An 18,493-nucleotide genomic window follows, 5' to 3' on the forward strand; every position below is an offset into this window, starting at 1 on the left:
GTCATGGAGAAAATGTTTAGTCTAAAGCTATTTTCAAGCTTCTCTATAATTCCAAGTTCTATTAACTTGTGTGAAAGCTCTTATACTTGTCAGATCAAATTGTTGTTCTCTGCCCAATTTGGAAGTTTCCCTTCTGAGTGGCAAAGGACAATAATTGAACGTGTGGTCCTGAATCTTGATTGGGAGAGGATTGGCCCAAATCTTATTTCTCCCCAGTCTCTCTGGGATCACTAAGGGAAGCACTCCTCTTGACTTTCAGAGGAAGTTGTGAAAAAACATTAATACTTTATACGTTATAGCTTGTCTTGATGGACTGCAGAGCACCTCCTTTACCCATTATTTATTATTTTCAATTGTGCACCCACCAGGTGAAGGACAGTCTCTGTTAGCACCTTTATAAAAAAAAAAGATTTTATTTATTTATTCACAAGAGACACAGAGACAGAGAGGCAGAGACATACGCAGAGGGAGGGGAAGCAGGCTCCATGCAGGGAGCCCGATGCAGGACTCGATCCCAGGTCACGCCTTGAGCTGAAGGCAGACACTCAACCACTGAGCCACCCAAGTGCCCCTGTAGCACCTTTTTTAAAGCAATGGATGATTTGCCACTCGCATTTTATTATGTGCTTAAAAGCAAGATGTACATTTGACTCTTGAACAACAAGAATGTGAGTTGCACAAGTTCACACATATGTGGATTTTAGAAAGTAAATAGGGTACTGTAAATATATTTTCTATTCTCTAGCTTATTTGATTGTAAGAATATGGTATATAACACATATAACATACAAAATGTGTGTTAAACAACTGTATCACTAAGGCTTTCATCAGTGATAGGCTATTAGCTTATCAACAATAGCCAAAATATGGAAAGAGGCCCAATCATTGACTGATGAATGGATAAAGAAGATGCGGGGTGTGTGTGTGTGTGTGTGTGTGTGTGTATAAAATGGAATATTACTCAGCCATTAAAAAGAATGAAATCTTGCCATTTGCAATGGTGTGGATGGAACTAGAGTGTATTATGCTAAGTGAAATAGGTCATTAGAGAGAAAGACAAATATCATGATTTCACTCATATGTGGAACTTAAGACACAAAACAGATCAACATAGTGGAATGGGGAAAAGGGGGAGGGGGAGGAAGCAAACCAGAAGAGACTCTTAATGATAGAGAACAAACTGAGGGTTGGTTGATGGAAGGAGGTGGGTGGGGGATGGGCTAGACGGGGGATGGGGATTAGGAGGGCATGTGTTGTGATGAGCACTGGGGGTTGTGTGTAAGTGATGAATCACTGAATTCTACTCCCAAAACCAATATTGCCCATATGTTAACTCACTGGAATTTAAACAAAAATTTGAAGAAAAAAACCCTCCTAAAACCCACAGTAGGCTATTGAGTTTTGGGGAGTCAAAAGTTACACATGGATTTTCAACCATATGGGGTGGGGCAGGGAGTGCTTCAACTCACCCAAGTGTTCAAAAGTCAACTGTAATGTAAATTGAATTGAAACTAGAAAGGCCAAACTAAAAAAGTGACATCTCCTGCCTTTGGTAGAAGAGTATAAACAAAGCCATATAGGAAATGGTTGAGAAACAAACTGATGCTAAAAACAGGTGAGAAAGAAAAGAGATCTCTAACTCTTTAAGAAAGAAGCACCAAGTGCTCTCCCTACAACAGATCATCTTATCAGATCTTTATCTTTTGAATAATTGGCTTGAAGACTACTGAAAAAACATTTTTTTAAAATTAAGATTTATTTATTTATTTGAGAGAAAGAGAGCAAGATGGAAGGAGGGACACATTGAGGCAGAGAGAAACTCTCCAGCAGATGCCCTGCTGAGTATGGAGCCTGACATGGGGTCCATCTCACAACCCTGAGATCATGACCTGAGCCGAAACCAAGAGTTCGATGCTTAACCAACTGAGCCACCTAGGTGCCCCTCTGCTGAAAAAAATTTGTTCATATTTCATCACCCAAATCAAGAAATGAAAAAAGAAAATATCTATAAATATCTATGACTTGGTTGAATCAAATTTTCTATCAAAACCTGAGTCATTCCATGAATGGAGGAAAGGAGGAGACTGGATTAAAATGGCCTTGGTTACAGTACCAATTGTTACAGTTGGTGAGCATGTTCAACAACCAGAAGCTTCCCCAAAACCACTCTCACCACACAAGGAAGGACACTACAAAGTCAGTATACTTTACCCCATTGTACAGAGGAGATCCTGAGACTCAAAGATCCCTGGTATCTTTCCTGAGGTCAACTAGATTGGGATGGGCAGAGTCCACGTGGGTCAGTGCATGTCCAAAGCTAGTCCACCCTCTCACCTTCCTATTTTCAGGTGAGAAAAAGATGGGGGAGAGGCAGGGGTAAGATTTAAAAATATATATTTATTTGAGAGAGAGAAAGAGAGAGAGAGAGAGAGAGAGAGAGTAGAAGGGGTGGGAGGAGAGGCAGAGGGAGAGAGAGAGAATTCAAAGCAGGCTCCAAGCTTGATCTCATGACCCTGAGATCACAGCCTAAGCCAAAACCAAGAGTCCGCCACTCAATCCAATGCACCACGCGGGCACCCCTGGGGTAAGCCTGTTTTAAGAGCGATGGCATATCTCTGTAATGAAATGCAATCAGACTGCACACAATATATTTTATAATAGTTGGAAAGAATGAGAACAACACTGATAATTGTGGGAATCCTGTAAAATCTGGGGAATACTCTTGGTTAGGAACATTTGAAAAATAGGCAGATAACTCTTCCTCTTCTAAACTCCTTTGCATTTTATTTGAGCACATCATCAACCATATTAGGGCTCAAAAGATATTTTGAACCAATAAATAAATTTGTACTGCTATTAAAATAGCATTGGCTTTTTGCCTCATGTTGTAGCTATTTCTATGTGCTTTAAATCTCCCTTCCTGGACAGTGTCTTCATATCAATGGTCTCTTGCATTTATATAGCAATTTATGGTCAAATGTTGTGTATATCATCTTACTGAGAGCAATTCTATGAGGTTTGAAAGGTGGGCATTCTTAGACACATTTTGAGGACTTTGAGGCTCAAAGAGAAATGATTTGCTCAAAGTCACATACCTGGCAAGGGAGAATGCTTGAACTTGAATGTAGGATTTCTAATTTCACATCTGTTTTCTTTCAAATACACAGAGTCCTCTTAAGGAAAACTGCCCCTCTGATTCATCATTGTAGTGTAACAAGCTAAGCCCTACACCTTACTCATGAAAATGTTCCATGAGTATCTGTTGGGTCATTTTTATGAATGAATGATCGAAGACATGAATGAAACCCTCCAAGAAATGGTTGAATGAGGTTTGCATTTGGGCAATTTGACTTTCAGATCTTGGTGGAAAATGTTCTAGTAAATTCCTCTGTCTAGTCACATTTCATTTTTTTTCTTTTTCTTTTTTCACATTTCATTTAAATAAATGTCCTTCCAGATGTCCTCAAAGGAGCTAGTTTCACCACACTTCCTAGTCGAAAAATATTTGTGTTTTGGTCCTTTCAGAGGCCATAAATCTCTCTAATCAGTGCCTAATGGTTTTTGGGATGACTCTGAGCAACTATCCCATTAATTGAAAGAAGAATGTTGTCATCTGCCACGGAGATTTCTCATTATGTTTCATCAAATTCAAAACAGAGCCCTGTTTGGAATTCTTTTATGAACAGTGTAATTACACCACATCCTATGGTGTTTGGAAGTAGCGCTCACAATTAGCATCCCTGTCATGAGTGGGAAGTGATCCGTGCTAAATAGGAGCTGGGCCAGATGGGTCTTGCTAAGACCCCTGCCCCTCCCCCTTCAGCTCCATTAAATTAAGCTGTCCCTACGTGTGCGCAAAAGACATAAATCTATCTTTTACTTCTGTGTGTATTAAAGAAATGCATCCGCTTCCATTAATTAAAAGTCAACTGCTCCTGTTTACGGTGATCAGGGTAGAAGACACACTTATGCCAGGGAATTTCAGAGAAGCAGGTCCTGGTGGATGCCCCAGTCCTCTGCAGGCTGTAAAGCAAGAACTCGGACATGAATGAAATGGTCGTTGCCCTAGAAAGTAAGAGCAGCATCCCAGCAAACCCAGGCCTCGATTCCCTGTATTGCAAAGCAGCCCCAACTTGGGAACACGGCTGATCATCTCCACGAGCATGGAGAACACAAGGCCCTGTCTGATGAACAGCAGCCATTGGGCCTGCCAGTCATGGTAGCAGTGTATACTTCGTCTTGGGAGCTCCATTTTCTTCCTAGTTGTTGTTTCTGATTTTCCTTTTCATTTCAAATTGCTCCCCTCCCCAACTCCCCATGAGTACAAACCTACTCATAGTCTTTTCAGGTACTCAGAGTTCTCATTTCTGTTATTCCCCTCCCTACTTGCAGTTGTTCATACATCATGTCACAACTATCTACACCTTAGTAAGAAGCTCAGCCAATATTTGGTTCCCCATATATATTATGTTATATATTGTATATCTGTATATAAATGGCATATGCTCCACACATGCAGCATATAGAAACATACATATAAAATAAGCATAGTTCCTCAATATGGGAAGAATATAGGTTTTGTGCCTGATTAGAGAACTAGACTGCCTTCTTACTTTTCAGTGTCCTTTTTCTGTCATGAAATAAATCTCCTAATAGACAAATTGGGGATAATTTTTAAATAAAAAGTAAAAGAATTTTCCCTCCAGTCCTATCCCTGAGAGTCAACCACCTTAAATATTTTGGTGTATTTTTCTCTCTTTTCTACTTTTAAGATCACAAAATGTTTGTTGCTTACAAAAAAGCATAGAGAAATGCTTACTCTTGTTTCAGGCATGATTCCAACAACGTTGGTTTGATTTCCCAGTCCACAGTAGATTAGAAATAGCAATTTTATGTATTTATTTTCAAAGATTTTACTTATTCATTCATGAGAGACACACAGAGAGAGGCAGAGACACAGGCAGAGGGAGAAGCAGGCTCCTTGCAGGGAGCCCGATGCAGGACTCGATCCCAGGACCCCAGGAACACAACCTGGGCTAAAGGCACTCAACTGCTGAGCCACACAGATGCCCCAGAGATAGCAATTTTAAAGCAGGGAGATCGACAAGGGAAGACAGCAGGTAGAAAAGAACTGAGACTTCCTAACTCTGCTCTTCTGTATTTATCCTCTTGCAGGCTGACGAGTGAGAAAAAAGACAGAGTCAGACATAAGAATCGGGGGCAAATAGCTCCTTGTACACAACTTGAAACTGAATCATCAAGACAAAGCAACCTACTGAATGGGAGAGGGTTTTTGCAAGTGATACATCTAGTAAGGGATTCATATCTAAAATATATAAATAACTATACAACTCAACACCCAAAGACCAACAACAATCCAATTAAGAAACGAGCAGAGGAACTGACTAGATTTTTTTTTTCCTGAAAAGACAGAGATGGTCAAAACAACAACAACCACCCATGAAAAGATGTTTAACATCACTCATCATCAGGTAAATGCAAATCAAAACCACGATGAGATATCATCTTACACTGGTCAGAATGGCTGGTATCAGATGGACAAGAAATAACAACTCTTGGTAAGAATTTGGAGAAAATGGAATCCTCATGCACTTTTGGTGGGAATGTAAATTGGTGGAGCCATTGTGGAAAATAGAATGGAAAATAGAATAGAATAGATGGCTCAGTGGTTTAGGGCCTACCTTCAGCCCAGGGCATGATCCTGGAGTCCTGGGATCAAGTCCCACATCGGGCTCCCTGCATGGAGCCTGCTTCTCCCTCTGCCTGTGTCTCCGCCTCTCTCTCTCTCTTTCTCTCATGAATAAATAAATAAATAAATAAATAAATAAATAAATAAATTCTTTAAAAGAAAAAGGAAAGTAGAATAGAGTTTTCTCAAAAAACTAAAAGTAGAAAATACCATGCAATCCAGTAATTCTACTACTGGGTATCTATCTAAAGAAAATGAAAGCACTAATTCAAAAACGCATATGTACTCCTATGTTTATTGCAGCATTATTTACAAGAGCCCAAATATGGAAGCAACCTAAGTATCCCTTGATACATGAATTGAAAAAGAAGATGTGGGGTGTGTGTATGTGTGTGTATGTGTGTGTGTGTGTGTTGGAATATTACTCAGCCATAATGAAGAATGAGATCTTGCCATTTGTAGCAATATGGATAGACCTAGAAGGTATAATGCCAAGTCAAACAGGCCAGACAGAGAAAGACTTATGACTTCACTCACATGTAGGATGTAAGAGATACAACAAATGAACAAATAAAGGATGGAAGAAAAAGACAAACAAAAACCAGACTCTTAAATACAGTGAACAAAGTGGTGGTTGCCAGAAGGGAGTGGGGTGGCGTGAGAGATGAAATAAATCATGGGGGTTAAAGGGTACATTTACCCTAATGAGCACTGAGTCATGTATAGAATTATTGAATCACTATCTTGTACACCTGAAACTAATATAACACTGTATGTTAATTATATTTCAATAAATTAACAAATTTAAAAATAAACTAGAGAAGATCGCAAGGTTTGTGATATATTTTAGCAAACTTTCCATTGCCAATTCAGACCTTTGGAAATTTTAACTTTGGGAAGAAATAATACTTGGTGTATACCAAGTTGATATTTCATTAACTCTTTCACAAAATTTGTCTTCACAAGTGTGTGAGCCTAGGTTAGGCAAGCATTTTGCTTAAGAATATAAAAGCTGAGACTCAAATAGGCTTCAGGGTCTTGCCTGGGTTGGCCAAGCAATAGTTCTTTTGGCTCCTCACCTTGTGTGTTTTCTCCCCTGCACCGCCACCCTCCTTTCCTGGGACCCTTCTCTGGAGATCCAGGCCAGGGCACTATGAGGTCAAAGCCAAGAATACTGATTTGACAGAGGTGCTGGATGTGGTGTTTAGATCTCACACCTGAGGGCCAGACAGCCCAGGTTTGACTCCTGGCTCAGTTACTTATTGTATGTGACCTCTCTGAGCCTCAATTTTCCTACCTGTAGAATGGGGATAATATCCTACCTAATCTTAGGGTCACTGGCATATTTAATAAGTTAATCCAAAGTCCTTAGACAGATACTTAGTGCTAGGCGGTAAGTACAATATTCAGGACTCGACCTATAGCAGAATAAATGTGATTTTGAGAAAAAAAAAAAAAGGATTTAAGCATAGAAACTTGAATCATGCATTCTTGTCTTTCATAGAATATTTTAATTCTTCTGTCCTATTTTATTATTATTATTCTTTAAGATTATTTATTTATTTATTCACGAGAGACACAGAGAGGAGAGAGGCAAAGACCTAGGCAGAGGGAGAAACAGGCTCCATGCAGGGAGCCTGATGTGGGACTCGGTCCTGGGTCTCCAGGATCAGGCCCTGGGCTGAAAGTGGCGCTAAACCGCTGAGCCACCCGGGCTGCCCCATCCTATTTTATTATTAAGTAGATTTTGTTCCAACTTAAAATAGTTTATTTTTTAAAAGTTAACTGTATGATTCAACAAACAAACTACATTTGAGGTCCAGCAAACTGGTATAGTCTGTCCATGCTTTTGATTCACAGTGTGAGTCAAGTCTCTGTTTTCATCAAAGTTTGGGAACAGTATTGATGACATTTTAGTAAAAAGAAACTTTTTCACTAAAAAGTCTTAAGTATATTAACAAAGGCCATGCTCTACTTTCCACCTCAACTGCTACTGTCAAACCTCAGGAGGAGGGGTCTGGCTCTAGGGAAATAAAGTCACCACTTTTTTTAAATTATAAAAATACGTTTACTCAATATCAACTGTGCAATGTTTATAGGAAGCCTCAGAATGATCCTATTCTAGTGGCAGCTGGGATGGTTGGAGTTGCCACTGGGAAGCTGTCAAAAGTTCATAGTCGGTCTTTAGCAAACAAAAATTCTGATGTTATTTGATGCAAAACCCCTGGAATGGGCTGGGAAGCTGGGAAGGAAGGGTGAGCTGCATGGTGGGAACCAGTGAAAACATCTTTTCATGCCTATTATTAAAGCAGCTCCATAAGAACTGTACCTGTTCTTGTTCTGTTTTCTCCTAATTATTTGATTATTTCCATTTATGAACATAAATGCTATGTAATTATAATCATAATATGTGTACTACTTTGCATTCTTTATTTTTCACTGGGAAGCAATTTAAAACCATTTCTACAAATTCTTCCCTTTTTTCCTTTTTTTTTTTAAGGCTTTATCCATTTATTTATGAGAGACAGAGAGAGAGAGAGGCAGAGACACAGGCAGAGGGAGAAGAAGCAGGCTCCATGCAGGGAACCCGATGCGGGACTCGATCCCAGGACCCTGGGATCACTCCCTGAGCAAAAAGCAGATGCTCAACCACTGGGCCACCGACATGCTCCCCCTTTCACCCTTGAAAATGTGCAATATTTTATCTTATAAATTCGGTACAAGTTTATGTGACCCTATCACTGGACATTTTCCAATATCTTTTTTTATGTATCGTTTTTTTCCTTTTCTTCTTTTGAGTTGTTACTTTGGCACCATTTCTCAAAGCTAGGATCAGCAGGTCAAATACATTTTTCTTTCTTTCTTTCTTTCTTTCTTTCTTTCTTTCTTTCTTTCTTTCTTTTTTTTTTTTTTTTTTCAGCAGGTCAAAGAATGTGAACACTTACTTGCAGTTATTGTCACCTAACACCTAAGACCCTGATAGGGTCTTCCCAGAAAATGTGAACAAACTCGGAGGAACTTGTGGAGGTGATTATTCATAAGAGAAAATGAAATAGAATTTTATATTTTCAGGAAGAGAAAGACAGGGTAGGAGACTAAATGAAAGAGAAAAAAAGACATGAAGAATAGCTTTAAGGGCCCTTTATAGATAGGATATAAATAGTCCTGAAGCCTATGAGGTGAAGCCAGAAGGGGTATGGAAAGGAGAATCCCGCTTCCCCTTTCAAGAGGAGACTGCTCACATATGAGGTAGGCGAATCTGTAAGAGTCCAGTGATCCTCCCCTTTTACTTCAAGTGTATCCAACGGAATCGTTTCTGTGCTAGGCCGCTGGCCAGGAAGTTCTACAACCAGGGCCTTGTGGTACTTTGGTCCCCACACTCTTCCCGGTTTATTCTTAAGCATGTGGGTGCACCCTTGATGAAGTGGGTACTTTTCTCATCAGGGGATTATGCAGTGAGCCTCACACGTCCAGCAAGTGACAGTGTGGATGTGGATGTTACCAGACGCTGGGGTTCCTGCGTCGAGCCATGTAATAAATGGAGGGGGGGGATCCCTGGGTGACTCAGTGGTTTAGCACCTGCCTTTGGCCCAGGGTGCGATCCTGGAGACCCGGGATCGAGTCCCACGTCGGGCTCTTGGTGCATGGAGCTTGCTTCTCCCTCTGCCTGGGTCTCTGCCTCTCTCTCTCTCTCTCTCTCTCTCTGTGTGTGTTTTTCATGAACAAATAAATTAAATCTTAAAAAAAAATGAGGTGGAAGATTCTGAGATTTAGTTTCCCTCTAGTGAACCTCATGCATATAACAAAGCACCCCACATTTGTATTGCCGACTGCATTGAGCTGAGGGTTCTCTTACTCTGATATTCCCAGGATGCATCACACTAAATGCATGGTTGTCATCTTCTGTTTGGTGATCCTTAAAAGATAACCTTACTATGACTGGTTTTCTTTCCTTCCCTTCCTTCCTTCCTACATTTTATTTATTTATGTGTGAGAGAGAGAGAGAGAGAAAGAGAGAGAGAGAGCAAGAAAGAGCATAAATTGGGGGGCAGGGAGAGGGAGCAGCAGATTCCACTGAACAGGGAACCTGACACAGGGCTCGATCCTAGGACCCCAGGATCATGACCTGAGCTGAAGGCAGACACTTGGCCAACTGAGCCCCCAGGTGCCCCACTGGTTTTCTTTCTTGAAGCATGTTGGAAACATAGGCATCGTTTTTTTCAGTCTGTAAGAATCCCAAACTCAAGGATGTGTTGAATTTCAAAAGCAACAGGTTAGATGTTTGTCACTTAAAATATATTATGAGTTCCCATCAGAAAAGATTAGGACATCTCACTTTTTAACCTGGTTTTACAGCTTTTAGATATTGTTCAGCGGTTCAAGTGTAGTGGATGTGTGATTTCATTTGATCCTCACAACATTTTTGGGTCAGAAGTATTATTAATCCATATATTAAAGATGGTTGGGGGGGAAACAGAAAAATAAGTCAAGTTTTTCTAAGTTTATGGAGCAAGTGAGCAGTGGAGCTATAGGCCTCTAACCTGTGTCTCTAGCCACCTGCTGTCCAGAGCAGCACCCCTGGCCAGGTTCCTGGTTCAACACATAAAAGGCTGTTTTACCCATAATTATTAATATAGTGATTTAGGAAAAATATTTGCTTCCCAATTTCAGGATGTGAGGCAAATGAGTATGTGAAGCGATCTGTAATCTAGTGATGTTAAAGTGTTCTAAGTTGGTCTTTTGAGCCCTTGGGCTCTCTTCCTGTACCCCTGAGCTCTTTCCACTGTCCCAGCTCCAAGTAGATTAAATCAGATTGTCCCGGTTTGTGGTCCAAGATTTTGTATTAAAACACACACACACACACACACACACACACACACACACACACACACACAAGACAAACAATATGGAAAGGTAAACCAATTTCCTGCATAAGAAAACAGCCTTACAACATAAAGATATCATTTTCCCCTAGGCCAAGCTTTAGGTTAATACCTCAAAACAATACTTTAAGAAAAAAATGTTTTTCAGTGATTCACTGATGCCAAAGTTTGCTGTGGAAAAACTAACGAGCCCGAACAGGCAGGAGCTTCTGAAAAAGGAAAGCAGTGGGGGATTTGCTTTAAGGGATTTTTATAACATATTCGGAAGAAGCCAGCTCCCTCCGTCTTCAGCTGGGCCCCTGCCTCACAGGCAGGCCTAAGGTAAACCTACAGTCAGGGTGTTTATCTTCATCAAGTCAGAACCACATTTTTGAAGAGACGAAAGTCTCACAGTGAACAGAGCACGACGAGCCAGACGTAGGAATGACTTAGTCCTACTGACTTTGGGGAGACAATGGCTGGAAGGATTGAGGAAGACCTTGCAGTGGGGGCGTGTAGAAACGCGCTCTCACATGCTGCCCACGGCTATTTATCCTCAGATGCAATTGTGTGAAAGACTTAGTGTGCAAAAGTCTTCCTTCTGGAACATCTATCTTCTAACCCTTCAACAATGTCATTTGTTTTTTCACTTCTGAACCCATCCAGGTTTTAAACAATTACAATTTCCCAAATCTCTCCATTTTTAGGAGCATCAGAGCCTTCAGGGGGGAACGGGGTGCAGGAAGGCATCCTCTCAGGCACCTGTGTCCAAGTGTCAGGTGGAGTGGCCCGAATCCACACACTCCTCCTCCGTGGCTACTGTCCCACCATAACTATTAAGAGCTCCTCCCACAGATGTCCTCATTTGTGCAGTAAACTCTATGATCACCCGATACAGAAGGCAAGGGCTACCTATATTTTAGTGTGGGAGGAGAATAATCGTGCCTAGATGACCTCAGATTCCTCTCTAGGATACAGAAGAGGGTCCCACACATTCCAAACTCTCTCAGCTTAACGTTGCTTGGGTTGACTCGAGGACCTTCTGGGATGCAGGCCTTTTGGCCTTGAGTCCTCACAAACAAGACGGGGCCCCTGAGTGTTTCTCAAATGCACTCCCCCCTCCCCCAAGCTGCCGCTCTGTTCCAGTTACATAAACGGGTGTGGCCAAAGCCTAATCTTCCCGTGGGAAAGAAGGAAAGTGGAGATACAGGGAGAAATGCTCTTTATGACTGGAGATTTCTCCTCCATCTGTTTGTAATATGAAGGAAGGGGAAAGGGAGAAAAAAAAGGAGAGAGAGAGAGAGAGAGAGAGAGAGAAACAGATCGAGTTAAAGCGACCAGTGACTCCAGGGTCCTCCTCCTCCCCAGTCCCCAGGCAGGCATCTCAGGGAGAGAGAGGCTTTGATAGGAAGTCTGTTCTGGAAGAGACACTGCTCCCAGAGCCACCCTTCAGAGCTCCTGTGACGTGGCAGTTTCTATAGAGACGAGTCTCTTTCCTAGGAGAGCTCAGTAAGCAGGATACACAAAACCTAGCAACCAGTTGAAGGTTTTTTTTTTTTTTTTTTAATATGAGGATTTTCTGTACTTGAATTCCAAAGGCTCTCCCTTCCCTGGAAAGGCTGATTTGTGGCAAGCAGGAAAGGGTGGACTCATTTGCCTGGGGGCTGAGAATCTGGAAATAAGATTAGAAGGTTGTAGGTGGATGAGGGTAGAGAGAGGAAGGAAGAGAGTTTGCTCCTTACTGTGCCAGGGGGGCTGGTTTCAGCCTGAATTCATCTTCCAGCCTGCCCTAGGGGAGCCCAACCCCACTGCCAGGAGTCCATGAAATGATCCCCGGAGGGAGAAAACAAAACTGTGATTGCCTTAACGACCTCATTGTTGTCTTCCCTTTCACCTGCCAATCCAGGCATTTTTAGCAGGGAGAAGTCAAGTGCTCAGAGGATGCAAACCTGGAAGCTGTGCAACACGGGGAACCTGCTTACTTGGCATTAAGTAAATGCTCCATTTAGCTGACGTGTAGCAGCTCCATTTAGCTGCTCTTCCCATCACAGCAGCTCAAACATCACTTCTCAGGGAAGTCTTCTTTCTTTGTAAGAGATTGTGTTTGGCTACACGGAAAGAGACCCCACTGAGGAGTTGAACCAGATAGGGATTATTTTCCACCTAAGAAGAAATCCAGAAGGGGGCAGTTCTGGGGCCTCTCAGCTCCGCAGTGTCATCCATGTCCAGCTGCCTCTGTCTCCCTGCCTGGCCATTCTGAACATTCCATGCTCACGGTCCCTCCTGTGGTCAAAGACTGTTCCAACCCAATCAGCATCCCAGGCGGGATGAAGACGTGGTAAAACCAATGAGGAAGGGGCGGTGCCCACAGCAGGAAGCTACCTTTCACAGCAGATTTCTGCTTCTGCCTCCCTGAGTAGAACTGGATCATGTGGCTCCAATCTTCAGGAGGCTGAGATATAAATGGTTTTTGGTTGCTTTTTAGCTGAGCAAAGTGCCAATATAAACAGCGGCTATGTTTCAAGACCAAAGCTAAGAATAAGCACAAAGAGCTAGTGGCAGATGCCAGGGCTTCCCATCCTCTCTCCCCACCTATTACCTCCAGGCTGGGTTCTCTGTCTCTACTCTGTGACCTCGTACACTAGCGTGCTGATAAACGTTTAACTAGCAATCTGGGATTAAAAAAAGGGGGGTGGGGCATTCATTTGTAATACTTGCTGATTTCTGTGGTATAAATACCTCCATCGTGGCCGACTTCAAACTACCAACACGATGTCACTGAATACAGAGTTAGGAAGAGACACGCAGCCACACGTTATTCTATCTGGTATTGCAGATCCAAAAGCCACCATCTCAAGAGCAAAAATAATACTGGAATGTAAAATTATTCAGGTCTACATCTCTGTCCAACACTACGTATTAGAAATAGAGGAGCATGGTACAGCGTTCCTGGCTTAGGGAGCTCAGACCCACAAATCCTAGCTTTGTTTGGTTCTTGACCTGTGGGGCATCTTGTAGAAGATTAATATATGGTTGTCATTCTAACACAGCCCAAGCCTTGCTCACGTCTCAGCCCACGGCTTCAGCCTGTAACACTCAAGCAGGAATGAGACTGGAGAAAACTGGCACCTCTGCCCCCACCTCTTTGGAGATAACATAGCATTGGGATTATGGTAAGGAAGGAAAATAGAGAATGGCCTGGAAGATTACCGAACTGTGTTAGTACTCATTGCTGGCACCACCGCTGAAGAAAGAAGCTACGAGGTCTTCTGCATGTATCTCTCTGTTGGGATCTGACCTTGTGATTCTGGACTCTCACAAGTTTTATGAATCCTGCATTCAGCCAATTAGTTGGAAAGCTGTTCTTAATTTTCTGCTGTTGAAGCCAAACTACATGAGGCATGGGTTTCAGGATTTATTGCCTGTACACATTAACAAGTTTTCTTCTCCAAAATGAGATGCAAATGTTGCCAAGTTGACAGAGGATGAGGCTACCTGTGATGCTACCTTTTGGACTAATCACTGTAGACTGGACCATTTTGGATGCATTCAATAAAGCTTAAAGGAGCATATTGCATGCTTACCTAAAAGATAGTGAGCAGGACGGGTTTCTTTGTGAAACCAAGAGCAAAATGTGACTAGGAGCCTCATTTTCAGGCTGTGAGAAAACTCAATTTATCAAAATGACATCAGGGAGAGTCTGTGACTTGATTTATTTAAAATATTTATTTCTGAGTCCTTTCAGGAACTAGAAGGCTCTATAAAGAAGTACAGACTTCGTTCCAGGTCCCAATGTACAGCAAATGAAGGTCACAGTTATTGTGAAGGGGCCATTATCCAAACCTGGGGTTTTGACTTACATGGAAACCTCTAGGTAACTGCCATTGGCCATCAGTTTGAAGTGCCTAAGGAAGTGTATAATTTGTGATTTTCGCAGGCTAATAGGCAACACTGTCCCTCTCGTGTATAAACCTGAATTGCAGGCCCAGTGCCTTGGAAGGACCAATCAGCAAAAGGAAGGAGCTATGTCTTACAAATTCAAATACAATAATAACTTATATTTTTATAGGACTTATAATTTTAAAGTTTCTTTCACGTGCAATCTTTCTTTTGACTCTCACAACCATTCTATGAAAAACAGCGTTTCATTTTATAGATGAGGTTATAAAGGTAAGCTATTTATAGGACCATAGAGTTATTAATAGACTCAGGTTCCTGACTTTAAATTTCAGCCTCTTTCTACCACCATCGTGTTTCTTTCTTCTTCTGGACTTCAAAATGAGCTTGCTCTGTGTCCTGGCCAACTCTGGGAAGTAACTACAACATGAAAATGATTATGATTGTTCCTTGTCCAGCCAATGTATTGCCCCTGCCCTATGTAACAGCTCAGAAAACACTGGTTTTACAGGGAAATGCTTTAACTTTAAGAGATTAATAGTGAAAATTTCAGGTGCTACTGAAAACAGTGGAAGAGTGTTTTCCAACTTCCTGCTCAAACCTTGGAAGCCGGTTCCTATTTTTATCCTGAGCAGTACTGGGGTTGGAAGGAAACTGAAGTTCCAATTGTACCAAAACAAATAAAATAGCTAGGAATTGACTTAAGCAAGGAGGTGAAAGACCTGCACTTTGAAAACTATAAAAACAATGATGAAGACACTGAAGATGACACAAACAAATGGGAAAGTACACCATGTTCATGGGCTGGAAGAATTAATATTATTAAATGTCCATACTACCCAAAGCAGCCTGCAGATTCAATGCAATCCGTATCAAAATACCAAGAGTATTTTTCATAGAACTAGCACAAATAATACTAAAATTCATATGAACTCAAAGTGACCCTGAATAGCCAAAATGATCTTGAGAAAGAACCAAATTGGAGGCATCACAATCCCAGATTCAAAGATACATTACAAACCTACAGTAATCAAAACAGTATGGTACTGGCACAAAAACAGACACATAGCTCAGTGGAATTGAGAGCCCAAAAATAAACTCATGGTCAATTAATGTATAACAAAGGAGGCAAGAATATATAATGGGAAAAAGATAGTCTGTTTAACAAAAGGTGTTGGGAGAACTGGACAGCTACATGCCAAAGAATGAAGCTGTACAAAACTGCACCACTTTCTTCCACCATACACAGGAATAACTTAAAATGGACTGAAGACCTAAGTATAAGACATGAAGCCATAAAACTTCTAGAAGAAAACAAAGGGAGTCATTGCTTTGACATACAGCTTAGCAACATTTTTCTAGCTATGTCCTCTCATGCAAGAAAAACAAAAGCAAAAATAAGCTACTGAAAAAATCTTCTGAACAGTGAAGGAAACCATCCATTCAACAAAAAGACAACCTAGTGAATGGGAGAAGATAGTTGCAAAGGACATATCCCATACATACCAATAGGAGATTCATATCCAGGGATCCCTGGGTGGCGCAGCGGTTTGGCGCGGGCCTTTGGCCCAGGGTGCGATCCTGGAGACCCGGGATCGAGTCCCACGTCGGGCTCTTGGTGCATGGAGCCTGCTTCTCCCTCTGCCTGTGTCTCTGCCTCTCTCTCTCTCTCTCTCTCTCTCTCTCTCTGTGACTATCATAAATAAATAAAAATTTTTAAAAAATTAAAAAAAAAAGTTGATTCATATCCAGGGACACCTGGGTGGCTCAGCAGTTGAGCATCTACCTTCGGCTGGGGGTGTGATCCCGGAGTATCGGGATGGTATCCCACATCGGGCTCCCCTCAGGGAGCCTGCTTCTCCCTCTGCCTGTGTCTCTGCCTCGCTCTCTTTCTGTGTCTCTCATGAATAAATAAATAAAATCTTAAAAAAGGAGATTCATATCCAAAATATATAAATAACTTATACCACTCAACCCAAGAAACCCAAACAATACAATTTAAAAATGGGCCGAGGACCTGAATAGACATTTCTCCAAAAAAGACCTCCAGATGGCCAACAGACACAGAGAAAGATGCTCAACATCACTCATCACCAGGGAAATGCAATTCAAAACCAAAATGTGATATTATCTCCTACCTATCAGAATGGCTAAAATCAAAAACACAAAAAACAACAAGTATTGGAGAGGATGTGGGGAAGAGAAAATGCTCATGCACTATCGGTGGGAGTGCAAACTGATGCAGCCACTGTGGAAAACAGTATGGGGTTTCCTCAAAAAACTTAAAAGAGAAATACCATATGATCCAGGAATCACTAGTGGGTGTCTTCCCAAAGAAAACAAAAACACTAATTTGAAAAGATACATGCACTCCTATGTTTATTGCAGCCTTATTTAGAACAGCCACGATAGGGAAGCAAACCAAGTGTCCATCAATAGATAAATGGATAAAAAGGATGTCGTACATGTATACATACAATGGAATATTAGTTGCAAAAACTAATGAGATCTTGCCATTTGTGACAACGTGGATGGACCTCAAGGGTACCATGCTAAGTGAAATAAGTCAGAGGAAGACGAATATGTTATGACTTCACTTATATGTGGAATCTAGAAAACAAAATGAACTGGCAAGCAAACCAAAAAAGAAAAAAAAGAAAGAAAGAAAGAAAGAAAGAAAGAAAGAAAGAAAGAAAGAAAGAAAGAAAGGGCAGCAGAAACAGACCCAAAGAATGTTTTTGCTACATTGTACTACCCTAAAATAAAAGCTATGGATGCTGAGTATCCCCACTGCAGGCACATGTACACACACGTAACACACACTTACACATAACACAGGCACACATATAATAGGCTTCTTTCTTTCTTTCTTTTTCTTTCTTTCTTTCTTTTTCTTTTTCTTTTTCTTTTTCTTTTTCTTTTCTTTCTTTCTTTCTTTTTTTTTTTTTTTTTTTTTTTTTAGATTTTATCCATTCATTCATGAGGGACACAGAGAGAGGCAGAGACCCAGGCAGAGGGAGAAGCAGGCTCCCTGCGGGGAGCCCGACGGGGGACTCAATCCCAGGACCCCAGGGTCACGTCCTGAGCCAAAGGTAGACAGATGCTCAACTGCTGAGCCACCTAGATGCCCCATAGGCTCCTTTCTAAATGGATTTTCAACTTGTTCTTTTTGCCACAGGCCTTGTCTTGCTCATGACACAGAACAGAGTGGAAAGAAAGTGACCAGACAGAAACAGGGGCCCCTTCTGCAAAGATTCATCTAGGCTCAGGGCTGTGCCACCAAAGGCCCGACACGTCCACCAGGTCCCAGGCGCCAGCTACCGCCCAGCAGGGAGCATGTACTAGAGCGGGAGGGCCTGGCCAGCTCCCCAGAAGGGGCGTCTCTCCTTACCATGGAATTGCTCTGCCTATTTTTACATGCACAGCAAATCTCTGCCCCCAACTTTGGATGCAAGGACTCTTCTCCAAGTAATGAGGTGCTTTTCAGCATGGAGCTGCCAAACTACAGCTTCCCAAAAAAGACCCTGGGTAAAGCTGTGCAGCCTGTCCTCATCCAGGTTCCCTGATTCTGCAGGAAACTCAGAGGAGAGAGGAAAGTGCCTGGGCAGCCCTTCACCCGAAGCCTCAGTCACTGGCATAGCGTCTGCCTTGCCGGGGCCACTGCCAGGGCTAACCCAGGGGGATGGAAGCACTGTATGTGTGTGGTTGAGGTGGAGGGGTGCTTCGCATACTTTAGCCTGACTTGTTTTCCTCAAATCTGTATCACTCATCTCATCTATCCCAGAACCAGCCCATGAGGTACATGCTTTGGGCAGTGTGAAGAGGGTCAGAAGGAAGGTAGCTGAATAGTGAAGAGGAGAAGAAATATGAAAACACTTCAAAGAGAAAGAAAGATGTGAGTAGTGGCTTGAATGGAGAGACCAAAAGAAAAAAATTCTCCTTCAGTTACCAGGCGTACTAAATGGACAGGCAGCTGGTCAGGATGGAGACCTCCACGCCTACCTGTAGCCCGGAATAGAGGGCT

General features: G+C 41.9%; 1 long non-coding RNA gene across 1 annotated transcript in view; it reads right to left on the reverse strand.

The window, feature by feature from the left end:
• LOC112660036 (uncharacterized) overlaps window positions 1-18,493 on the reverse strand; it is a 54,886-nt gene that overhangs the window by 19,163 nt on the left and 17,230 nt on the right. The gene's annotated exons all lie outside the window — the stretch shown is intronic.

This window comes from Canis lupus, chromosome 2, assembly GCF_003254725.2.
Source record: "Canis lupus dingo isolate Sandy chromosome 2, ASM325472v2, whole genome shotgun sequence".
Classification (NCBI taxonomy): domain Eukaryota; kingdom Metazoa; phylum Chordata; class Mammalia; order Carnivora; family Canidae; genus Canis; species Canis lupus.